This window comes from Phyllostomus discolor, chromosome 2 (assembly GCF_004126475.2).
Source record: "Phyllostomus discolor isolate MPI-MPIP mPhyDis1 chromosome 2, mPhyDis1.pri.v3, whole genome shotgun sequence".
NCBI lineage: Eukaryota > Metazoa > Chordata > Mammalia > Chiroptera > Phyllostomidae > Phyllostomus > Phyllostomus discolor.
In genome coordinates this window covers 51,899,903-51,911,699 of record NC_040904.2, presented here as the reverse complement: position 1 = coordinate 51,911,699, position 11,797 = coordinate 51,899,903, and positions in this window count along the sequence as shown.

The window sequence follows — 11,797 nt, the reverse complement described above, 5'->3', positions numbered from 1 at the left end:
AAGGCCAGCCTCTCCTCACTCTGTGATGCCCAAATCCACTGAACATAGCTGCCAATCCAATTGAAGAATGAAGGAAGGGGAAAATCCTTTCTTAACTGTTTAAACAGAAAGTGCTTGGGAATACCCTGAAGTGACTGAGCTACCTTGTAGTTGACTAGATTCATTTTCTATGATTAGGGAAAAATGAGGAATTAAAAAAGATCAAGCTGAAGTATAAAAATGTAACATTACATTTTCTGCACACAGTGACCTAAGAAATATGCATCATTGTTCATGTGTATATGTATATACAGTTGACCTTGAATAATGTAAGTTAATGGTGCCAATCCCCTGCTCATTCAAAAATCCACATATAACTTTGGCTCTCCCCAAATTTAACTACTAATAACCTACTGTTGCTCAGAAATCTTAACAATAACACAGTCAATTAACACATATTTCATATGTTATAGGTATTATACACTGTTTTCTTACAGTTAAGTAAGTCACGCCGTTTACATCTCCATGAGCCAGTTCCCTCACATGGATGCGTCTTCCGTCAGGGAACGCTCAGGAGTGTAGAGTTCTCTGTGTGTGAACAACGTGGGGTCTGGTACCAGCAGATCAGAGGCTCCAAGTGGATTGCATCTTCATTCTTGTCCGGACTTTGAAACACCGAAAGTGACAGGAGCATGAAGGGTGTCCTTTGCCACCAAATGTAGATTAAATGCTGTACCAACAGGGGGCAGAGTTATCTCACAAAACCGAGGCTGGCTGGCACTGTAAAGGCCAGGCCAGTTCACACCGTCAGTCCGGATCTAAATCCTGACGGCGTCTGGGCGGCTTCAGGCGTTTCAGCAAGGTGATAAACAAACGTGGGGAAGATACAGATTTGAAGCAGGCACTTTCCAATCTCTGTAACAGACGCACGGCATTCCCACTGCTTTGGAAAGCACGAACTTTTTATTTTAGAAAAGCTTTAGATTTACAGAAAAACTGCGAAAATAGTTCAGAGAGTTCCCGCATGCCCACACCCAGTTAGTTTCCCCTACTGTTAACATCTTGCATTAGCACGGGACATTTGTCACGGCTAATGAACCAGTATTGATAAATTACTGTTAAAGTCTGTAATTTACTCAGATATTCTTAATTTCAATGGAATACTCTTATTTGTTCCAGAATGCCACACCACATTTAGCTGTCATGTCTCCTTTTGCTTCTCTTTTGGGACAGTTTCTCAAATTCTCTGAATTTTAACGACCTTGACAGTTTTGAGGAGCACTGGTCAGATGTTTTGTAGGATGTTCCTCTGTTGAGCTTTGTATGGTGTTTTTTTCATTATCAGACTAGAATTATGAGTTTTGGGGAGGAAACTCATAATTTGGGGAGGTAAAGTGCAAGTTTCATCTCATACCATTAAGGGTACAATGCTAGCAATATGACCTATTATCGTTAATGTTGACCTTGATCGCCAGGCTGAAGATAGTATCTTCATAGTACCAGGTATACTGCAAAGTGTTTTACCTCCTTCCCTTACTGTGTTCCTTGGCGGAAGTCGCTACAAGCAGCTCACACTTGAAGTGTGGGGAGCCAGGGGCCCTCCTGGAGGGGGCAGTGTAAGACATACATTATTTGGATTCTTCTGCATAGGAGATTTTTCTCTTCTTCCACATTTATTCATTTACTCTATCCTTTATTTATATCACTGTGGGCTCATAGATAGTTACTTTATACTTTGGGTTATAATCCAAATCCAGTTTTTAAAGCTTGTTATCAAATTCTTTTAGCTTTGGTCATTGGGAGCTTGTTCAGTTGCTGAAGTGCCTTTTTTAAATTTACCCTCCATTTTGTTCTTTTTTTAAAAAAAATCACTTTCTTACTTTCTGGCACTAAATAAGGCTCCAGGCTGGTCTTGCCCATTTGGTGCCCAGGCCCTGTTACCAGCCATGTTTTCCTGAGGAGAATGGTGTTAGAAACGGAGAGCTGGGCGCCAGGCTCAGATTCACTGTGTGTACGTACCCTGCACCTCTTTCATTCCTCCAGCAGCCCCGTAGAGTTGTCAGCCCTGTTTTATAGTCAAGCAGCCTTCACAGCCTTGAAGAAGCTCCCCCAGATTGTGGAGCCTGACTGGCCTCAGGCTGAAGATTTTATTTGATTCATGAAAATCCTAATCCATCAGCTTTTAATAGTATCCTCATTCACTTTGCTTGTGAAAGGTACACATTATGACTGTCTTCAAAAGGTATTTATCGTTGCATTTTTGGTGTGTATGCAAAAATCATTCTACTTATGTATATGTGAAATTAAGTTTACTTTTATGAAAAATATGTGTAATAGGTATACATGTATATAAGGCATACTAATATTATTTTATGTAGTCTTTTTTCACTGAAACATTGGGGGATAAATGCTTAAGGAGGTCTAGAAATAAAATATTCAGGTGCCTGTGTGGCAAGACTCATTTATTTATTCTGTCCTGTATTTATATCAGTGTGGACTCTTGGATAGTTATATTTTAAGTTATTCACACATTCATTCGAAACACATTATTTGAGCACAGGGACTACACATGTAAGCCCAATCCTATTGGCTCCCCCCAGATTAATGTAGGGATTCAAGCAGGCAAACACATATGGTGGAGGCGGTTAGCGTTATGAGGGCTGGAACAGAGATCTGAGCTAACTGTCAGAAGGCCCAGTGTGCCGCAGAGGAGCACACATCCACATTGGCTGTGGGAGAAAAGCTGGATTCCAGCTGCTCATCTGTGCTGGCTGAGCTGTGCGCTCAGGCAACCTTCCCGTCCAGTAATCGAGGAATGGAACGAGGACTGGTGGAAGCATACTGTACAGCACTGATCCGATGGAGCGCTGCTGGTATAATTAAACTAAATACTCACTTTAATAGGAAGCAGTAGAGCACAGTGGTTAAAAGCGTGGACTCTGAATTTGGAAAGCCTGGGGTCAAATTTGGACTTTTACTAGTTTTACCACCTTGGGATAGTAAGTTTCATAAACCCCATAAGCCTCCATAACTCACATTTAAAATAAAAATGATGGTAACTGAACTTACTTCCTAAAACTGTTATGTGAGGAATAGTGCCTAGAAAAGAGTATTTTCAATAAAGGAGATTATTTTTGCCTTCATTGTGTCTGCTCACTTTGCTTCAAGCTGTGTGCAACTGTCGACCTTGCAGTCTCCAGCCCGACACTGGTAACCTGGGCAAGGCCAAGACCAAAGTGTGTATGTGTATAAAATCACGAGCAAGTGGTAAAATTTAAGTAAGATAAGCATGAAAGAGTAACTATGGTAGTAATTATTGCAAAATATAAATGTGCAGTTCTTTAAATTTCCAAAAATTATTAGCACAATTTAACTAAATAAATTTTAAAAATGAAATTAACATTTTATCACAAGACTGAAATACACAGAGTGTGGGATTTCTTTTTAGGCAGATGAAAATAAGCTAGAGTTCGTGCTATGACTACATAGCTTTATAAATATACTCAAATTCGCTGAATTGTATCCTTCTAAAAGGGTGAATCTTATAAATGTGAATTATATATCAATAAAAATTATTCCTCAAAAAAGGTAAGTAAACATATTAGGTCTCTCTCAGGAAGTCATGTAATTACTTAGAAGAGAAAAAATAAAACAAGACGATTTCCGATTTTATCTCAACAGATGGAGGTTGAGAAGTGGTAAAGAAAGCTATAGCAGTGCCCAGGTGCAGGTGTGAGAGAAATGTTTTATTCTATTGTTTAAAATTGACAATACTTGCACTGTTCCCTTCTGGCTGGGTTCCTGAGTACAGTTGGCAATTCATGCACAATTCTGGGCTTGAGATGAGTATGTAATTGTTCAAGAGTTTCAGGAGCCCTGACCAGTATGTGGCTCAGTTGGTTGGGCATCATCCCTCAAAGTGCAAGGTCGCTAGTCTGATTCCCAGTCGGGGCACACACCTGGGTGGTGGGTTTGGTTCTGGGTCTGGGCACGTACGAGAGGTAACCCATCGATGTTTGTCTCACACATCAAAGTTTCTCTCTCTCTTTCTCCTCCCCCTCTCTAGAAATGTAAATAAAATCTTTTTAAAAAGTTACAGGGAAAAATACATACAAACTTATCTCATTAAGCAAATCTGGTTATACCATAACAACATTTAAGCTAAAGTTGAATAGCAAGATGGGTCCCTAACAACATAAAGAATGCACGCACCCCCCCCCCATCACCTACATTCTTGATCAGAATGGTACACTTGCTACAACCAATAAACCTACATTCACATATAGTTTTCACTCGGAGCCCACAGCTGACATTGGGGTCCACTCTTGGTGTTGTACACACTATGGGTTTTGATTTCTGTGTAATGACATGTATCCACCATTATAGTATCATACAGAGAAGTTTCACTGCCCTAAAAATTCTCTCTGATCCCCTTAGTCCATCCTTACCTAAGCCCTGGTGCCCACTCATTCTTTTCCTGTCTCCATAGGCTTGATTGTCCAGATTGTCAGATAGCTGGAATCTGTAATTGTTACCTTTTCAGATTAACTTCTTTCACTTAGGAATACAGGGTCTGGCACAAATAATGCCCCCCCCCCCTTTTAATAAATCTTTTATTACAAAATCATAAGCATGTAATTCTGTAACATAACAATACCACACTCAAGCACACCCTGTGACATTTTAGGTGAAATATACAAATTGCTGTCCATCTCATGTGAGACATTCATGTACCTTATCAACCACACTGAAGCAGGTGTTACTTCTGCCAGACCCTGTATGTACTTAAGTTTCCCCTATGTCTTTTCATAGCTTAATAGCTCATTTCATTTCAGAGCTGAATAATTTTCCATGGTCTTGATGTACCAGAGTTTATTTACCTATTCACTTACATTAAGGACATCTTGGTTGCTTCCAAGTTTTGGCAATTACAAATCAAGATGCTATAAATATTCATGTGCAGGTGCTTGTGTGGACATATGATTATGTCATTAAGGAATTGCAAATTAAAATAATAATGAGATACCACTACACACCCATTAAAATGGCCTAAATCCAAAACAGCAAAAACACCAAGTGTAGCAAAGATGTGGAGCAACAGGAACTCGTATTCATTGCTGGTGGGAAAGCACAGTGTATGGACACTTTGAGTGGCAGCTTGATAGTTTCTCCCAAAATTTAACATCTTACCACATGGTCCAGCAATCACCCTCCTTGGTATTTACCCAAAGGAGTTACAGATTTATTCTTTATATCAAGCTCTTCCTTAATGTTGCCCATTTGATATTTCTATTCTGCACTACATATGCCCCCAAAAGTATGCTACGGTGGGTGAGGATAGCAGATGTGAGTTTGGTATGGTCTGAATTCGAATCGTGACAGTTTGCTGACTGACTCCATTTGCTCGTTTACTTAACAGCTATTTAACTAACTTCAGCATGCCATGACCTGTACTAGATGAAGAATAGAGATTAATGAAAGATGCCCTGCAAGAGTTAAGAGTTAAAACCAATGCTGAACAAAGCATGTGCTAATATCCAATATGTGTTCTAATCACAAAGATGTGGCAGAGAGAGTTCAGGCGAGGAGTTAAAATGGAAAGGTTCCACGCAGATAGGGAATTCTCTGCTGTCTGGATGAATGGAGACGGAGAGGGAAAACATTGACAAGGGAGGCTGAGAGCAAAGGCGCAGAGGAGGACGTGCACACGAGCTCGTGAGGAGACCATGAATTATGCACACAGACTGATGCCGGGCTTGAGAGGAGCGCCTGAGAGGAAAAGCTGCTTCAGCCATTTCCCGATTCTCTGTGCTCATTTCCTTTTAAACACTCCATCTCAAATAAGAATGGAAAAGGAAGAAAATAAATAATTCGCTATTCCTTTGCTGATCTGGTGTTTCAGCTTGCTTTCATTTATCCCAGGAGCATGTCTGCTGCTCGGAGCAGTGCTCAGTCTCTCTGGGCACAGATAATAGAAGCTAAATGCAAATAGATGTTAAATACACAGGACTGGCTTCTGCCAGTACTTTGAGGATGCTGTTACTGCACTTGCCTAACCCATTTAGATGGTGTGAAAGAAAGTGGTAATACTGTTTCATCATGGATTAATTTCTAGTTTCATCTGAGAACCCCAGAGCATATTACAGACAATATTTCTTGCAACATCTCTGTGAAGTAACTTGAGCACTGTAGTGACTGAGTCACAAAGGGGTCACAAAGAACTGTTCAAAGGTCATAATGGAGTGGAACCTAAAATAAGTGCATTGTCATCACTGGCAATAAACTCTCTCAAGCTTCCTTTTCCGTCCTCATTAACCAAATCCTATCTTTGTAAAATGCTTGAGATCTTGACTTATACCACTTTACCTGACCTCCAGGTTTTATTGTTGTTACTAATTATGCCCATCTGCACAAATGCCTGATCTGTGCAGGATACTGGGGCACACAAAGATGTGGTACTCCAAAGAGGAATTACCTGCCTCAGGGTGGTGATATGAAATTTAATTGAATTAATTGATGTTTGTAAAAACACTTAGCAGCTCTTAGATTAGAGGGTCTAATACAAAGATACAGAGTCTCCCCACTAATTACCAAAGAAAGGAGCTGGCTAGTGGCTGTCTCTGTTTCTCAGAGGCTTTGCTCTCAGTGATTGGGCTCGGCACTGGGTTGTGACTTCTCTTCAGGTGGAGTGGGGTGGCCCATAGATCCACATTCAGGAAAACCCCCTTTGCTTTTACTCCCAAACATAAAAAAGAGAAAGCTTCTCTCTAAAGATAAGGCATCTCCCCTTCTGTGAAGCATAACTTAGTTGTCACTGTAACAATTCCAGGTCATTAAAGACAGTCCATAAATACAAAAACAGCAATAAAAAAGAGCAAATGCCCAGGCAGAAACCTAATGCCAGTGTATTAAATGTTGAGAGCTCTTAACCTGAATATTTAACTGTACAAAACAATACCTATTCAGTTGTAACTATTAAGAAGTACCACAGACTGCTACAACCAGACTGGGTTTTCGAAATGACTAAATTATCCTCATTGTTTCTCACGTGAAGAAAAAGTTCCAGGAAGACTGTGTAATGACTATGCCAAGATTACAATCTGTAAGAGGTAGGACTCAACCCAAAAGCTGAAGTCTTAGACAATACACTTCACACAACAGCATATTACTCCCCACCTTTTGTAAAAGGATCAGAAAATAATTTTTTGAAATATTTTTTTCTAGAATATGTAAAAGAAGATTTCATTTGGGAAGTAAGTTTGATTTAAAGGATGTCCCCAGAACACACCAATACTGTAAAGCCATGGCCATATCACATAAGTGTAAGGCAAGCTAGAAAGGGCTTGGGATGTGGCATTGGACACACCACTGAGGTAGAAATCTCCACTTGGGGAGCAGAGGAGAAACTGCAGGTGCTGACAAAGGAAGTCCAATCTAGCAGGCAGTTGAAGCTTATGGCAATCTTCCTCGCAGCTCAGGAGAGCAGTTGGCCAAGGCAGGAGGGAAGGGAGGCCAGAAGAACCAAGTGGCAATGTTTTGAACAAGCAGTTAGAGCCCAGCAAAGATGAACACCTGGCAGGTGGTACTTGGAAACTGAGACAGGAAGCTGGCTCCAGGAGTCTGTCCTCTAGTGACCAAGCTCAATCAGAGGCTTGGGGCCTGGGGCAGTGTTTCAGTTTTGGGTAGGAGCCTGGAAAGAGAAAGGAAGGTTCTGAGGCTGGAGGCAGGCTGCCAGAGAGGAACCTGGAAACAGTAGTACTTCCAGGGAACCTTAGGCTTGAGAAGGAAGTAGGAGTCCTATTAACAGAATCAAAGCAGAGCATCCAGTCAGACAGGTAGGGTGTGTGACATGGTGTGGAGCAGTGGAGGACAAGACTGGGCTGAATCCAAATCCACGACGCCCACCATGGGCCTGGGATGACCTAGGAACAGGGCTGAGCCCCTGATGGGAATCCAGAACAGGTCTCTGCTGGAGATGGAGAGAGAGAGATGGCAAAGCAGAGACTGGCCGTTGGGACTCCCTGTTTACCATCCTTCCTAATGTCCACGTGGGAATGGTTTATGTGAGTTTTCTCTTTCATCAGTGATTAAGATGCTCTACAGAGGGGGATGCTCTCAGTGGATCAATCAATGATGTTTTGGGAGGAAGAAGAGACTAAAATGAACAACCAGTAAAGTTCACAGCTTTTATTTGTTTATAGTGTATGTCTTTCAATACCCTAAGCAAATGGGTAATGGGAATTATTATTTCGTGATGGGACAAAGAATGGAAGTGGAACTGATATACTTCTAGTCCTCAGACCCTCCTCGTTACTGTGGCATTAAAACCTGCTCTCTGAGGTGTTTTAGCTCTCCATATCCTCCACTAACCCTGCCACAGCATCTGAAACTAACAAAGTAAAAACTGTGCTGCCACACAAAGGCATCTTGAAAATCAAGATGCTCAGATTCCAGCCTGATCTCTGTTCTTGTAGCATTTGGGGGCTGTCACTGTCTTGGCAGCTCCTTTCTTCACAAGTCCCTACGAAACATACCCCTTTCTTTCCATGCCTGCCACAGGCATATTATTGTATGTCTCTCCCCTCTGGAAATCGAGCCCCGTCTTCTCTCCTTTCTTCTCAGTCTTCTTCCTCTGGAACCATTGCACTCGTTGTCAGCTGGTTGTGTTTTTTGTTGTTGCTGTTTGTTTAGGCCTCATTCACCTCACATGCAGTGGCATAGAACAGGAGAGGTTTTTGGCCAGTGGTGCCCGTCAGTCACTCCAGGAGCTTTCCTACCGCACATGTGCGGGTCCCCCCACCCAGACCAACCACATCAGAATCTCTGGGAGTGCAAACGCAGCTTCTGCAATTTTTGACAAGTAACGGTTATATTGTGCTGGTACTGTTTTGAAAAAAATAAAAGGAAAATAAAAGAGTAAGGTAGATCTATTGTCATGCAAGATGTCCATGATACATTAACTACAAAGTTGATTTACAGAATTCTACACAAAATATAATTCCATTTTTGTAAAAGCAGAAAATGGGTAATGTGTGTATGCTGTGATGCATTTAAAGGTGTATTTGAACAGAGGAGTCCTTGGACTTTGGGGATTTTAGCCACTGTTCCCTGTTTCCCTCTGCCCCTCACCCCAAAACCCTTGATGCACTGAAACCAATTCCAGCCTTAGAATCACACAGTTTATATTACGACTCTACCATTTAATAGCAATGGGAAATTTGGCAAGCTACCTAATTGCCCTAAGGTTTAACCTGTATTTGGATGAATGAAATATTGTTACTTCTATTCTATTCCATGGGATTATTGTAAAGATAAATAAGATGGCAATATATACTCAACCTAGTGTCAGACAAATTATAAGAATATTTTTAGGAAAAATTAGTAGTAGAATTTGAAGATAACTATACTTGGGAATTTTTTCTTCCCTAAAAAATATAAAGTAGAAAAACCAAAATGTTTTTCTTAATCTTCCATGAAGCACACTTGTAAATCGATCACTTTCTTGAAGGGTGTCAGCCTCTTTGGACTAGAGCATTCAGAACAGGACCCCTAATCCCGAGACTTCCTAACCCTGGCCTGCCTGCCTCCTGAGCCTTGCCATGGGCCACCTGCAGGCCTGGTCCCAGCCCCTGTGCCTTGTGACAAAAGCTGTATGGCTTTTGGAAGACTGACGAATCATACAAGTACCCAATTGCCTGGGAAAAAATCCTTCTGGGAGGGTGAGCAAGCTGATCAGAGAAACTCAGGTATGTCCTATGAAACGTATTTGCAGGCACTCATGAAGGAGCTTATGTTGGAAATAGGAGATTCAGGGAGCACAGGTGGGTTATCTTCAAATACATGACTGCTTCTCATGTGGAAGGACAGGGTTGACACTGACCTGGTGCAGCCAAGGAAAGAACTAGAGGTAACAAGTGGAAGCTTCTGCCTCATAGTTTAAGAGTAAGGGCTTTGATCCTCTTGATTGTGGTGAGATTTCCACAGGTGTCCATCTGACATGCTTCATACTTTATGTTTGTTCATTTTATTATAATTCAACTATACTTCAGTAAAGTAGCGAAGAGTATGAGTCTCAGTGTCTGACAGCTTGGGCTCCAATGAATGCATTGCCATTTGCTATTAGTGTGGTCTAGCACAGATTTTTTTTAACCTCTAATAAATCTCTCAGAGTTGTTATGGAGCTAGGCACTTCGTACAGAGTCAGCATGTGGACAGCATTTGCTGCTGTTGGGTGTTGTGACCTCTGTGAAGTTTTTAACACTGAAAGGAACAGTTTAACATGAGGGTGCTGGGCTCAGGAGGGCAGTTTTGGAGTGCCATCCCACTGTCTAATGTGGGCAACCCCAGCTTTTTAAATGAGAGAAATTCAGAGCCAGGTCATCTTGGCACTGGAAGAAGCTTTAGGGATTGGCTGGTCTGATTCCAATCCAGACGTCCTACCCTCAGGCGTCCCAGCTTTCCTCTCCCCCCTCACCCCTCACAGTGCCCCTGCATAAGGCACCTTCCCCAGTTGGCATTCTCTGCTGGTATCTGGCAGCCAGGAGCTTGTGTACTAAAAATTATTAGATGGTCAAGTATTTTGGAATAGAAGATGGGAAACACATTCACTTCCGGCCTCTTACTCTCCCACTATATGATATTGAACAAATCAGCTCATTGCCCTGAGCCTCAGTTTTCTCACCTGTAACATGAGGTGGATACTATTTTCCCCATCCTTGTGATACTGTAAAGTGCTTAGAACTGCTTGGCACAGTTACGGTAAGTGCTCTGCAAAGGGAGGCCACGAGGCTGCCATAGAGTCAGCATCATATGGGCTAGTAGAGGTGGAAGCAGTATAGAGTGGAGCGCCTGGGTCTTCAGCTCACAGACCTGTGCGGGTGCTGGAGGGAGCGCAAGAAAGTGCTTTCTTCTCCTCCAGGTGATGCGAATGCACTTTAGACCACGCTTTTCAGGAGGCCATGGGGCTGCCTTTGCTCTCTTAACATACTCTTTTTGCTACTGCCCTACATTCCAGTGCACTTAGCGAAAGGTACTACCTGACTGATTAGCCATAATTTTGAATCTTCAGGCTTTTTTTGTTTTTGCTTTGCTCTTTTTAACTTCTATGCTAGAACAGATGGTCTCAGCTTGTACCTTCTCCACAACTGAACGTTCCACGTTTCTGGTCTGCCTCCTCCCTCATAGCACTGATGACTCCTCTCAGCTTGTACTCTGCCCTCAGTAATCTGTGATTGCTTCTGGGTGGGCACCCCGATCTGCTGGGGCCCCCTGCCCAGGAAGATGTTAGACATCACCGGAGCCTTGCACCCCTTTCCCTCTATCCCCACAATCTCTCTCTCTCTCTCTCTCTCTCTCTCTCTCTCTCACACACACACACACACACACATGCACACACACACTATCCCAGGCTAACTAAGCCTTAGCCACACTTCCATTAAATCCGCTAGCAACATTTGCCTTACCGTTCCTTGCCATGATATTTCTCACCCATTTTACCCACACTATTTACAACCTAGTGCTAATTTCTTTAGTCCCTTTAGCCAGGTTCCATCTCTTAACCCAGATGTCATTTATAAAGCCTTGTGTTGTGATTCATGATATTTTCAATTATATTAAAATATCTGATGACATGCCTGTGTTATGAATGAAAAGTTTTCTGAAAGACTATTTATTTATATTTATTAAGTAGAATATGTGTGTATTTATAATAACCATGCCTAACATTCACTGAACACTTACCATGTATCAAACACTGCCGTAAGTTGTGTAACTTACATTGTTTTTCTGCCATCCACTCTGTAAGGCAGTTACTTTTATT